The following is a 15,254-nucleotide window of genomic DNA, read 5'->3' as shown; positions in this document are numbered from 1 at the left end:
TTACATACAACTCTGTTTCGCTGAATTGTACTTAAACTATCAAGGCATAGCAGTAGTCAGGCAAAGGCTTATTTGCCCATACCCAAGCACTGATTTACATTTATGCTTTGTGGACTAAAGCTTACAGTCAGTGACTTGGTTGGAGGGACTGTATGCACCTCATGTGATGTATTTTAATATAATTCATTGTTGTGCCACAAGCTACCTTACCTTTGTCACTTGTGGTAGTCAGTACATTTGTTGCCCAATCCATGCGCCCATCTGAAGCCTCCATTAACTTCATAAAAGACAACCAGAAGAAAATGTGTACATATCTGCAGGTTACAGATAGTGTCCCTGTGGCATTTGTACAAGCAGAATATAGACACTCCTTAGGTTTATGTTACATGGTCTCCATGCCACTAAGCACCAGACCTGTTTTGTTATGGATACGCTCTGTTTGTTTGTGCAGTACTTCTGTCAGTCAGCCAGCAGAGTATGGTGGCTTTCTGATTAATGGCTTTTGTAAGATGTGGGTGTGTGTAGCTCAAAGGAAGATGAACTCCGGTCACATTCAGTAAGAGCTGGGCCAGTGTGTGTAGGTACAAGAAATATTGGAAGTACCATTGCATAAAACGTTCTTTCAAAATGTTTCACAGAAAAAAATACAGAGTTCGTCTACTTCCATTGCAAGATGTCTGCTTGCCTTATACTAAAATATGTAATATCACTGTATCTTCTTAGGTGCTTAAAAATACAGAAATTTTTTTTCCCCCCAAAACAATTGTACAGGAATGGGACCAGTTATCCAGAACGCTTAGGACCTGGGGTTTTCCAGATAAGGGGTCTTTCTGTATTTTGGATATCCTACCTTAACTCTGCTAAAGAAATTACTTAAACAGTAATTAAACCCAATTGGATTGTTTGGCTCCAATAAGGATTAATTATATTTTAGTTGGGATCAAGTACAAGCTGCTGTTTTATTATTACAGAGATAAAGGAAATCATTTTTAAAAATGTGAATTATTTGATTAAAATTGAGTCTATGGGAGATTAATTACGGAATTCGGAAATTTCTGGATAATAGGTTTCCGGATACCTGTACTGTATGAGCAGATATGAAAAAGGCACATGCTATATTTAGGAGATGCTGTTTTCATTATCACAGATATACAGTGGAGGAAATAATTATTTGACCCCTCACTGATTTTGTAAGTTTGTCCAATGACAAAGAAATGAAAAGTCTCAGAACAGTATCATTTCAATGGTAGGTTTATTTTAACAGTGGCAGATAGCACATCAAAAGGAAAATCAAAAAATAACTTTAAATAAAAGATAGCAACTGATTTGCATTTCATTGAGTGAAATAAGTTTTTGAACCCCTACCAACCATTAAGAGTTCTGGCTCCCACAGAGTGGTTAGACACTTCTACTCAATTAGTCAACCTCATTAAGGACACCTGTCTTAACTAGTCACCTGTATAAAAGACACCTGTCCACAGAATCAATCAATCAAGCAGACTCCAAACTCTCCAACATGGGAAAGACCAAAGAGCTGTCCAAGGATGTCAGAGACAAAATTGTAGACCTGCACAAGGCTGGAATGGGCTACAAAACCATTAGCAAGAAGCTGGGAGAGAAGGTGACAACTGTTGGTGCGATTGTTCGAAAATGGAAGGAGCACAAAATGACCATCAATCGATCTCACCTCGTGGGGTGTCAATGATTCTGAGAAAGGTGAAAAAGCATCCTAGAACTACACGGGAGGAGTTAGTTAATGACCTCAAATTAGCAGGGACCACAGTCACCAAGAAAACCATTGGAAACACATTACACCGCAATGGATTAAAATCCTGCAGGGCTCGCAAGGTCCCCCTGCTCAAGAAGGCACATGTGCAGGTCCGTCTGAAGTTTGCCAATGAACACCTGAATGATTCTGTGAGTGACTGGGAGAAGGTGCTGTGGTCTCATGAGACCAAAATAGAGCTCTTTGGCATTAACTCAACTCGCTGTGTTTGGAGGAAGAAAAATGCTGCCTATGACCCCCAAAACACCGTCCCCACCGTCAAGCATGGGGGTGGAAACATTTTGCTTTGGGGGTGTTTTTCTGCTAAGGGCACAGGACAACTTATTCGCATTAACGGGAAAATGGACGGAGCCATGTATCGTGAAATCCTGAACGACAACCTCCTTCCCTCTGCCAGGAAACTGAAAATGGGTCGTGGATGGGTGTTCCAGCACGACAATGACCCAAAACATACAGAAAAGGCAACAAAGGAGTGGCTCAAGAAGAAGCACATTAAGGTCATGGAGTGGCCTAGTCAGTCTCCGGACCTTAATCCAATAGAAAACCTATGGAGGGAGCTCAAGCTCAGAGTTGCACAGAGACAGCCTCGAAACCTTAGGGATTTAGAGATGATCTGCAAAGAGGAGTGGACCAACATTCCTCCTAAAATGTGCGCAAACTTGGTCATCAATTACAAGAAACGTTTGACCTCTGTGCTTGCAAACAAGGGTTTTTCCACTAAGTATTAAGTCTTTTTTTGTTAGAGGGTTCAAAAACTTATTTCACTCAATGAAATGCAAATCAGTTGCTATCTTTTATTTAAAGTTATTTTTTCGATTTTCCTTTTGATGTGCTATCTGCCACTGTTAAAATAAACCTACCATTGAAATGATACTGTTCTGAGACTTTTCATTTCTTTGTCATTGGACAAACTTACAAAATCAGTGAGGGGTCAAATAATAATTTCCTCCACTGTAAGATCTGGATAGTTTTGTCATCTGAAATATAACTTCTGACTTATTTGGACTACAAAAAAATCTTTTCTATAGGCAACAGTTGATTAGAACATCTAACAAAGTTTCCCTCAGTCTCTATCGAAGAGCATTCCATCACATGCCCAGACAATCAATCTTTAGTGAGAGATGGGAAGAACAGCTGGGCTTTAGGGGAATACTGCTCTAAGTCTGCCCTAGCAAGGCGATTAGCGTGATGGTAACTATGGCAACTGGAGCGTCACTATAGCAACACATTGCGGAGACAGGTGCAGTTGGATCACAAGGCTGTTAGTTGCCTGGCAAAAGGACAGGACATTTGCACGTATAACTACACAGTTACCATGGCAACAAATAACCCCACATAGTGGCTACAGTTAGCTCCCAGATTTTTCTTGGGAGATGTGGTACCTGCTTTTGTCTGTATTTTCTTCTTTTTTTCAAAAAGATTAGCAGTGGCATGAATGATCTGTTATGACAACTTGAGGTCAGATAGCTTCAGGGGAAAAGAACGCACAAGAATACAGTGGCATGAAGTGTAGCTAAATATCTCCCCCACCCCCAAATAACAATTGCAATAAAAGCAATGCCATTTCAGTATATTTTTAGGGCAGCAAAGATGTTAGTGTGCAGAGCCACCATTATTTCCCCTATGTAGACCATAAAGGGAAAGCATTTCATTCTGGCACATCTGATCATCAATCTGAATATTTCTGTTGGTCGTACAGCCCTGGAAAAACATCTTTCAGAAAGATATGTCACAGTTTAACAAATGTCTGGATTTATTTGCCTCGGAGAGCTGCAGAAATCTCCAGTGGTTAATATATAGACCTGAGCTGGTGTGGCTAGAACATTACCATGTGTGGCTTTAGTAATTCCTGTAAGCCACTGACAGTGCATGTTCCCTATGTGTATTGTTTGCTACTGTCTTTATTTTGCAGTAATATGTATGGTAACCTGCTCCTTTGTAGGACCATGGAAAATGCTTTACTGCTAATTGTGTGCACAGCTGTAAATGAGAGAACATAGAGAAAGCTCACCGGATAGTCACCTTATAACAGGGGTCCCCAACCTTTCTTACTCGTGAGCCACAGTCAAATGTAAAAAGGCTTGGAGAGCAACACAAGCACCATAAAAGTTAATGGACGTGCCAAATAAGGGCTGTGATTGGCTATTAGGGGCCTCTATGCACACTATCAGCTTACAGGGGGCTTTATTTGGTAGGAAATCTTGTTTTTATTCAACCAAAACTTCCCCCCAAGTCAGGAATTCAAAAATAACTCCCTGGTTTGGGGGCACTGAGAGCAACATCCAAGGGGTTGGGGAGCAACACGTTGCCCCTGAGCCACTGGTTGGGGATCACTACCTTATAGTATCAATATTTAATGCTAATAGCACGCATTTCTTTGCCACTGTATGTTCCATTGCCTTAAGGATGAAAGGGAGGTCCTAAATACAGATAAAATTAATTACACACCACATGAATACAGCAAATTAACTTGTACTTCCATCTACAGTTCACCAAAAGTGAATTTAAAGGGGGGTGGGGCCAACTGCTGAGTTGACTGATGCAAGATCCCTGAGCTCCGATCTACTGTTAAAATATTTTTTGAACAGCGGGTGATTTGCAAACTATTGGAGTATGTCTTGGAACACCCCACCACCCAAACTGTGCCAACAAACCTGGAAATAACCACTCAGACCTGTTGTAACGGAAGTTGACTACACTGAACGTGTCGTTTACTGAAACAATTGGGACCCTCTGCAACCTCTCCCTGTAACTAATCAAACCTACGGGAACATTGGAAAGCTCCGTTCCTCTCTGGAGATGTGTGTCTGCATCCCAGTGAGCACTTTCCAGCCCGACCACTAAAACTTAGCCGAGGCCTATGTGCCTTTTATATAAAGACTTCCTTAGGTTTCCAAGTGAATACGGTGGTAAAGGATGAAAATAATCAATATATAATTATGCAAGGGACCTCTTCTAGGCAAACGATACACACTGGTCAACGTTAACTACCCCTCAGATAACCTGAAAGTTGTCTTCCATACCATGTTAACTCAAGTAGACAAGGTAATGTTAATTTTAATGGGCGATTTCAACCTAGTAATGTCCCCCACTCTAGATAAGAATACACACCCCCAAACCTCCCGCAGCTTTAACAGTCTCTCAAGACGTGGCCACTAGTAGATGCTTGGCGAAAGTTATTCCCATCAGACAGGCGTTATTTTTTTTTTCACCCTCACAAAGCATACTCCCAGATTGATTATTTCTTTGCACCAGCCCCTATACTATTGGTAATCACGAACACTACAATACATCCAGTAACCTGGTCAGATCACGCCGCTATCACTATGTCAGTACAGTATCAATCAAGGTTTGGCCCCAGGACTAACTGGCGCCTTAATGAAGTCTTACGCTTTAATTTCAGCAATCACTGAACAAATTACAAATGAAATAAGACTATATTCTGACCAATTTAGATGAATCCCTGTCTGCTTGCTTATTCTAGACAGTCCATAAGGCAGTACTAAGAGGATCATTTATTCGACTGGGCTCCAAACATAAACAGATCCACCAAGAAAAAATAACAGAAACCATTAGCGCTCTTACGCATTTCAAGAACTTACCTAAGCAAAATCCAACTCCACTACTCACTAAAGGATTGTGGACCTTTCATTTATGCTGACAAAGCTATCGGGTGATCCAGACAAAATCTTTTCACGTACAGGGACAAACCTGACACATTACTAGCCCGAAAACTAAATAACTATAACTAACTACCTTCAATCACAGCTCTCCAGAACAAACATGTTACCCTTCCACAAGAGATACTCCAAGTATTCTATGAATTTTATAGCAATTTATACACTCCTAACCTGGTGCCAAAAAACAGACCCTGAATTCCAGTTTTTTCCTTAAATTTACCTAAACTGAATGAATGAAATTAGAGACCATTAAGGTGCCCATAAACGCACTGATATTGTTGTACGAAACAAGGTTTCCTACAATATTTAGTATGTGTATGGTGGGTTGACAAGGCAACCAATATCGGGTCGTCTTGTTGTTTGGCCACGGTGGAATATTTCGATCGTGTGACTTTGTTGAATCGTCTTTTTTTCTTAACAATTCTGGGACCAATGCACCCGAGATAGAATGAGTCACCTTTTCACTCTATTGTGCATACGCATGAAGTACAAGCAGGAAGAGCATTGCTTACACAGAAGAACCCCAAGCCAGTGCAGTTTTCTGCAAAAAGGGGCACTGGAACAGGGTATCTGGTAAGTGATTAAAATTACTGATGGGTGCTTAACATTAGGCACCCCCAAGTGACTTTAATCGCTTTCCTTTTACCCCGGGCTGGTGCCCCTGTTCCTTCTTCCTTGTTCCTTCTGGCGCATGCGCAGTAGAGTGAAAAGCTGACTCTTTTTTTTTAATTAAAGTTTGGCTTTTCTCTCTACTGCTCATGCGCAAGAGCGCAAAGCAGGGAGAGGAGACACTCGCTGCAGGTACCCTGGGTTGGTGTGGTTTTCTCCTAACAGGGGCACCAGCCCGGGGTAAAAGGTAAGCGATTAAAGTCACTTGGGAGTGCCTAACATTTTGGCACCCCCAAGTTACTTAGCCTTTCCTTCTCCTTTAATGTGAAGTTATTCTTTGAAAGGAAGGTAAGCCATTTTGCTCTGGATAGTATCTTTTTTTTTTTTTTTTTTAAATTTTGGGGATGCAAATGCTATTAGTTAGTTGTGATGTCCATGCCATCATGATACCCATTAAGAGCAGGATGCAGCTGTGGGTAAACAAACATGGGAAATTGCACCAATTTTTGCTTTTTTTCAGGATGCCCAGTAATACAGGGGTAAGACTGCTGTTTTTCTTGGCTTCCATCCTTAAGTGTGCACACCAGGCAAATTTACTATTGTACAATTGAGCGAGTGAGTGCAGTTTCACACACTACATAAAGGAGATTCATTTTCAGTTTAAATTAATCTCTTAAAGTTACCAGGGAATCTTTTTCCTACCCCTTTTAAACTACAGCCTGAGGTAAGGTTGTCACGGCACTGCACTTACAGTAAATAATGCCCAAGATACTAATTAGTTCAGTAATTTCAGTGTCTGGCTGGAACAGCACACCAGTTCTACTAGTGCAGTGACCCGCAACCAGTGGCTCGTGAGCAACATGTTGCTCTCCAACCCCTTGGGTGTTGCTCCCAGAAGCCTTAAAGGAGGTGCTTATTTTTAAGTCCCTGGCTTGGAGGCAAGTTTGGTTGCATAAACACCAGTAGTTCTGCCAAATAGAACCTTCTTTTAGCTGCCAGTCCACTTAGGGGCTAGCAAATAGCCAATCACAGTCCTTATTTGGCAACCCATAAAAAATTTTGTGCCTGTGTTGCTCCCCAACTCTTTTTTTTTACATTTGATTGTGGCTCATGGGTTAAAAAGTTTGGGGATCTCTGTAAACTAGTGGAACTAGTGTTTTATGTGCTGTGGTTATAAGAATTCAAGCACAAATCTGCATTTGTAGTAATGCCAATAAACACCTATATAGAAATGTGTTTAACAAATAATCATTATGATTATCATTGTTTATAAACAATATTTTCTTCTTTTTTTTTTTTTTTTATATGGAGCAAAGTGTACTTATATAGGAAAGGCCCTGTGTTTAACGTGGCCATACACTGACTGTCCCTAGGGTTGTTCAACCAAAAGGTTTACTGCCAATCAGTCAGTTTTATGCTGTGGCCAGATAGTGTTATTTTGGTTTGTAGTAGCCGACAGCACATAGGTGATACAGAAGAAAGAGAAGGAACACTGGCTTTAGCTACACGCTGCTTGCCAGTTTTGGAGTGCACTTTAAACCAGGGTGGATAGTAAGTTGGGCAGTGGGCTATATTTTTTAAATATGTCATTACTTTTACTAATTTGGGGTAAAGCGTTATAATTTGCATTCAGAAAAAGGGCCTGATATAATGAAACCTGTTTATGGAATCTGGATCTTTGCTCCTATGTAAAGTATATGGCAGGTGGAGGAAGGTACTCATTGTAATAGCTGCCTGCTTATCTCAGATCTGGTCTTTACTTTAAAACTCATTTTAGATGTAATGGCAATCCTCTTCACTCAGCGTTTAAACATTGATGTTCAAGGTAAAAATAGCTGGTTTTATTGAAGAATCAGCAAACAAATCCATTCATTGGAAACACAGCTGCAGCTTCCATTTCGTGTACAACAGCACTCAAGAGACAGGTCCTTTCACTGTTCTTTAGGTAGAGGGCAGGCAGAGGAAGGAATCACCTTGATGCTCTTGCCTAAGCTAATATCTAACTACATTATAGATTGTGAATAGTGTTTCTTTGCAACATTATTAAATGATAGAGAAGAATGTTTCCCACCTTAACCGATATTATAGTAATAGACGGCTCAAGTAAGGTGTAATGAAAGGTCAGCTCATATAACACTTGCAGAACTGTAAGGCCACATATTGCTTCATGCTGTAGAGGCACTTGAAAAAAAAAAAAAAAAAACTACATTTAGGGTGAAGACACACTGAGCTTCTAGTAGCAGCTACTTGTCACAGCTACTGAAATAGACAATGCTGATCGTTTACTGATATATCACTCTATGTGTGTTTTAACAGAGGCAATTCTTAGTATTGTCTATGGCAGGGTATTTTCTGACGTTTAGTAGCCACAACAAGTAGCTGCTACTAAGTAGCTCTGTGTGTCTTCACCATTAGCTTTAAGTTAGCGGAGGCTCTGCAGCAGCTGTGGGTTTAAAATCCATGTACTATACCATAGTATGAAACAATTTTGAGCTATGTCTTAATCTGCTCGTGGTACATTTCATAGTTGTCTGGAAGTCTTAAAACCATTAACTATACATTAAACTTAACAAAGGGATCTTAAACAGTCTGGCTTTTAAAAGCATATCATGTATAGGGGGACTTAAAGTTGATGCATCCATAAGCCACTTGAACATTAGTCAGCCACAGAGAAATGCTGTTGGTTTCTTTTCAGACAAGCTGTGGTAAGTATGTAGTGTGATTTGTTTCTCTGCCATATTGGCTTTTGAAGTTTAGGTTTTTAAAGCCTATTTTTATCCAGTCAATAGTAGGTTAAAGGTCCAGGAGTTCTGTTGCAACAAAGTGAATGGAAAATGGATTTCTTTACTTACGTTCCATCTTGCTGTGTAATTTAGACTTAGAGTTTGCTCATTCCTATTATGCGTGGCTCTGTTTACATGGCACTATAATGGGAACAGAGGGCGGCTTCTCCAGCGCACAAACAAACTGAGGAGAGAGTGCAGACATGTCAGCAATGGGAACCAGCTTGCTGGCACCAATTAGTACTTCTGATTACTGCAAGAGGATTGCAATTTTAGGGCTAAAGAATGGGCACTGGGCAAAAGCATTTGAAATGAGATTATGGAATTAAAAAGCTCCCTGCTTTGTTCAGAGCATAATACAGCAATTCTGCTTGAGTGAGTGAAACAATCCAGTTTGGAAGCTGAAGTGCCAGATCAAGGTCCTGTGGCTTTCTTGAAAAGCCTACCCCTGAGCTGACCACAAACTGGCAAATACATTTAAAGGATCAACCACCCTTTAATACAAGTAACTTGTTAATCAAAAGGTGTTTCTAGCATGCTAGGATGTTTAAGTAGCATATTAATAGATAAATAACTAATACATTTCCTTATTTCTATCTTTCTTTCTCTTTCCAGTCATTGGTCAAGAGTTTTATAATGTGTAGGAGGGTAAAGGTTTTGCCAATTTTTATTTTATGTAGTCACCTAGGAGGATTTTGAACAGCTAAGAGCTGGTCTGGATTTACAGTTGGGAGTTGTGTTCCATTGCAGGTTAAAGGAAATAAAAAGGTCGAATCACTGGGAAGTGCCAAAACGTAGGGCACCCCCAGTAACTGTATTCACTTACCTGATACCCTGGACTGGTGCTCCTATTAGCAGAAAAATGCACCGGCTGGGGTACATGTAGGCAAGCGATTCTTTTCCATCTTCTTTCTTCGCACCAGCTGCGCATGCACAGTAGAATAGAATGCCTAAGTTTAACAAAAAAGCTGGATTTTTCTACTGAGCATGCGTAGGCCCTGGGATCACAGAGTAAAAGAAGAAAAGAAGAGAATCGCTGACCTGCATGTACACTGGGCCGGTGCAGTTTTCTGCTAATAGGAGCTCTGGTCTGGGGTATCAGGTAAGTGAATACAATAACTAGGGGTGCCTAACATTTGGCACCCTTCAATGATTTTAACTTTCCTTCTCCTTTAAAGTATTTCCCTGGCAGTTCAGTAAATGACATGGGGCTGCAGGGTCCCCTAGTCTTTAAAAGGGAAGCCACCACACGTCCTTTCTCTTTTGGTCCACACCTGCTTGAGGAGGTGGTGTGCTAAATGGCCTGAGCAGAAGTCGGCCTCAGTAGGTGAAGTAATTTCTAGAAAGATGAGTAATCGCTTTAGTAGTAAGAGGCTAGTTGATAAAGCAGCCAAATGCTCCATTAAAGAGACCAGCAAGCTTAGTATTCTGTGTGGTGTCACACGGCTGAAGACACGGAGCCTGCATTTTTTTTGCAGGCTAAGAAAAGCGGATCTGCTCCCTTACGCACCTCTGTAAAACTGCCCTGACAAGTACAACTTCCGCCACCGCTTAGCTACACGATTGTTTTTTTTTTTTTTTTTTTTTTTGCAGGTTGAGAGCAAAGGCTCCCTCAGCCTAAGTCTCAGAAACAGGGAATTCCTGTTCACTGATTTCTATGTACTACCTCTAGGGTGCTGGGAACACTACAGCTCAAATATAGAAAGAATAATAACTGAGGAATAAACGTTTAAAAGCATTTATGAGATTATATATGTTTGTACCATCTGGAATTGAGAACCATTCAGGTAGCATGCTCTCAGTCTAAGTTTTAAGAACCAGTGGTGCCAAAGTTAATAACAGATCAAGTTCTGTGTGGGTAAATTCAGTGTTCAGTTTAACACTTCCAGTACACCACCAGTACAGCAAGGGCTTGCCTTAGAGCAGGGTTCCTCAAACTTTGGCCCGTGGGCCGGATCCGGTTGAATATACCCGGCCCCTCGCTGTGTCCTCACCCCTGGCAGCAGAGAGAGAAGACTCAGCGGGGAGCTGCGTGGGAGATCGGACCGCACGAGGGCTCATCGTTGAGTGGGAGGGGGAACAGATGGAGTGGGGGGGGAGCTAGAAAAGGTAGGACTCAGCGGGCAGCTGGAGGGTGGACGGACGGACGGAGGGGGGGGGGTGCTGCCCCCAACAGTCTGAGGGGCTATTGAACTGGCCCCTTGGTAAAGAAGTTTGAGGACCCCTGCCTTAGGGGAAAGAGTTGCAAGTAACCAATGCTTTACCAGGTGTAACTGCCAGGCATAACCTATAATGGTTTGTGCTTTTTCTTTTTGGTTTTGCTGGCCCTCAGCTGCTCACAGTGTTTGGAACCCCTTTGTCTCCCAGTCAGTTAATGGATGTTGGTTAGTTGATACACAGGATGGAAAAATGACTTTGACCACTTCCTCTGCAGAAAATGGCAGCACAGGATTGAACACTTTTAGGCCCGAAAACAAGAAAAATCAGTTCCCTTAAGCAGGTGAGAAATCTGTTTGAGTCCCTGGTAAATACTTGGGTATTAAAATATCACAGCTGTATTGAATGCTTGAGTGCATGGAGCTGCAGTGGAACAAAATGTTTCCTGCAGAAAAACTTAACCCCTCATAACTGTCACTACAATAAAATTATATAGAACATGGGTTTTCTTAGCTTAGAGGAAAGTGCCTATCTATATTATGTCTCTTATATCTTTGTTGTCAAATAAATGGTCCCAAAGCAGTTCCTTGCTAAGCCTGTGAGGAGGAGGAGGGGGGGAAAGGATCAGTCAGCCTTATATTGCAGAGTTGCTGGTCTCCATAGAGATGCATACCGCTATTGTAACATGATGCAAACCATGTGCCTGACAAGCACAAACAGCAGCTCCCACACCAATCAGTCCTGGCAACCCCTCTGCAAAAGCAAATGATCTGTTCTTCCAAATGCACCCCTGCACAGTGGAAATCTACCACCTATGACCTTAATCTGGGTTCTATACAATACATCCTGTGGTGCAGACTTCTATATATAGGCTTTTATATATATATATATATATATATATATTATATATATATATATATATATATATATACACACACTGCTCAAAAAAATAAAGGGAACACAAAAATAAGACATCCTAGATCTGAATGAATTAAATATTCTTATTAAATACTTTGTTCTTTACATAGCTAAATGTGCTGACAACAAAATCACACACAAATTATCAATGGAAATCAAATTTATTAACCCACGGAACCTAAAAGATTTCAGTTTGTTTTTCAATTGAGTGGTATAGTTTATAGGTCACATTAAAGGTGGAAAAAGTTCTGAAATGATTTATCCTTGTCTCATTTTTGTACAGCATAGGAACCTGACATTTTACCAGGGGTGTGTAGACTTTTTATATCCACTGTATATATAAATAATATGAGAATGTGAATAGATATGATTATATTTAGCTTTACCAAGGTACACAAAACCTTCACTGACTGCAGTAAGGTTTATCATACTGACTAAGGCTAATGTGCTGTCACAGTGACATATACACCAAATAAATTACAAAATGGCGTTCAGATACTGTAGATTGTGAGAATCAAGCAAAATACCATGGGAGTCATCTACATCTTAGTGTTGTTTCCATGAAAGAATGAACCTGTCTGCTGTAGGCATACTGAAGAGGGTAATATTAAGAAGAAGACAAAATGAGTGTAGTGTGCATGCTTGGGACAGGCAGCCTAAGTTCCTATGTGGTTTGAAGCTTAGGTCATGCTGCATACTGATGGGAAAGGAATGGGACATTTGCTTTAGGTTGCTGAAGAAGAGTACAGGTCATTTGTTACAGGCTGATGGGGAACACATGGGCACTTGCAAGCAGGCTGAGGAGGAACACATGCAACATTGAGCAAGCAGGCTGATAGGGAATACATGGTCACTTGCAAGCAGGCTGATGGGAAAGAGGAATGGGTAAACAAATGGGGTATTCATTATAGGCTAATGAGGAAGAGAAATGGGTGCGTACTGTAGGCCACTATGGCAGAGAATAGGCTACCTACTGCAGAGCTTTTTTTAACTTTTTGAACCAAAATCCTTCCTTTTAAAAACTGTAGAACTGACTTCCTTCAGGTCTTGTTTTAAAAGTATGACAAACCAATTAAATGTATAGTAATTAAGTCTTTTTTTTTTAAGAGGTATTTAGTACATCACATACCAGAATAGAGGGAGGGTGGCCCTGTGTACTGGTGTTATACTGGTATGTTTGGAACACCACAAGTATTTTTGTGTTAACAGCATGTTAGCCCAGTGGTTAGCACTGCTGCATTGAGGCAATGGGGTCCTAGGTTTCCTTCAAGCCAGGGCCCTATCTGCAAGGAGTTTGTATATTCTCCCTGTGTCTCCATGAGTTTCCTCCCACATTTCAAACCTAAAGGCATGTTAATTTGTTTCTAATAAAATTAAACTAACTCTTTAAGCTTTTTGAAAAGGGAACTTTGCAACTTTACAATATACATCATGCAGCCTTTTCATAATTTTTAATGTAATAATATTGTGAGGCAACTTCCAGTTCACTTTTGACAACTCAAGTGATGCGTATGCCATCGCACCGGCTATTCACATTCTTGCCATTGGGAAGGCATTTCGGGGGTATCAGTCACCCGCGGCAGCGAAAATGTATCCTCTAATCTCCCTGTATGTCGGTGCCCTAAGGTCAAACTCTAAATGGCTAATCGGTTCTTGCATAAACCCTGGAAGACACATTAAAGTCTCATTTAATCTTAAACAAAATGTGATACTGCAGATGATCAGAAGGCCACAAAATTGCATACACCAAATGCACTGATCACATTGCTCTATGATATTATTTCCACACATGTTGCCAAACAAATGGATCTTTCCATGTACAAGTCCTAGAGTAGCCCCTTTGAATCCTACAGAGATCAGTGATGTATTTGTAATGTGAATGACAGCTCATTTATTTTTTAAACATTTAAAATTTAAATCATTTAATTTAATTATCGTACAGGTATAGGATCCGTTATCCAGAAACTCATTATCCAGAAAGTTCTGAATTACAGAAAGGCCATCTCCCATAGACTCCATTATAAACAAATAATTCTAATTTTTAAAAATGATTTCCTTTTCCTCTGTAACAATAAAACAGAACCTTGTACTTGATCCAAACTAAGATATAATTAATTATTGGAGGCAAAACAATCCTACTGGGTTTATTAAATGTTTAAATAATTTTTTAGTAGACTTAATGTATGAAGATCCAAATTACAGAAATACCCCTTATCCAGAAAACCCCAGGTCCCAAGCATTCTGGATAACAGGTCCTATACCTGTTATAATACGTGTCTAACTGATTAAGCACTGGAATATTTAGGTGTAAGTTAAGACTTGACATGATTTAAGATCAAATCCCTGTTAGCAAAGAGTTTTCTGTCCACTACAGCGTAGTCTCGGAGGCATAGGTACATGGTATCTGTATAAGGTAACCAGATATCACTAGAAGCCGTTTTGTCACTCATCACTTTACATTGAAAAAACAGCTACAAGCATTCACCTTCAAACGAACATCTTCCCAGGACACATTGGGCTCCGAGCGTTTCTCGATTTCAGAACAGCCATTGTTGATTGTCACTAAGCAACTGGTAATTGTGATATTAGCTGCTGCTAAGCTGTGGGCAGCAAATGTATAAACAATTTGTCTGTTTTGACAGAGGCACTGGGTATAATTTACTAAGCTCTTTTGCTCCAATATGCCTTTCAAAGGTAGGGTTTGTAAGGACAGTGACGAACCGTCTATACATAATGCTGGATGTGCTTCAGATCGATCTGTGTGTGTGTGTCTCTATCTGTAAGTGATGGTATTTTTAATTAGAAGTGTTAGAAGAGCAAAACATAAAGTGGGAGGATGAAAGAAGTTAATATAGAAGCTAATATAGGTGTAGGTATAGGATGGCAGGACTCATGCAGCAGCAATGCACTTTTGCTTGTGAACACATGATCTGTTTCTCAGCTGAGCCAGGGCCATACATAGCATGAGTGGAAAGATTTAGTGGGACCTATCATCTCCTGTTCCATAACAAACACCAATATCACTTTTGTCTCTGTAGTCCTATTCATCAGTAAAATATGCTTTGTAAGAATCTGGCTACAGAAGCCACATCAAAGCTCAAGGATCTTGCATTGTGTTAATGTGGTGTTACCTTATTTTATTTGTAAAAAGAGGAAAGCCACATATAAAATAAGAGTGTCAGTATAATTTTATTAAGACAAACTTGCTTGTATGTAAGCCTGGAATTATATGGTTTGTGGGTGATGTTGGGACGTACAGTACAGATAATTACAGTCAAGTCTGTGGAGGTGGCTGGGTTTCTTTCCCTTTTCAGTATTGCT

General features: G+C 40.4%; 1 protein-coding gene across 6 annotated transcripts in view; it reads left to right on the top strand.

Annotated features, from left to right (window-relative positions):
- Positions 1–15,254, top strand: part of foxn3 (forkhead box N3) — a 185,062-nt gene that overhangs the window by 130,585 nt on the left and 39,223 nt on the right. The window lies entirely within an intron of this gene.

The sequence above is a fragment of the Xenopus tropicalis genome, chromosome 8 (assembly GCF_000004195.4).
Source record: "Xenopus tropicalis strain Nigerian chromosome 8, UCB_Xtro_10.0, whole genome shotgun sequence".
In the NCBI taxonomy this organism is placed as follows: Eukaryota; Metazoa; Chordata; class Amphibia; order Anura; family Pipidae; genus Xenopus; species Xenopus tropicalis.
The sequence above is the reverse complement of the archived record's forward strand: the minus strand, read 5'-3'. Positions and strand labels throughout refer to the sequence as shown.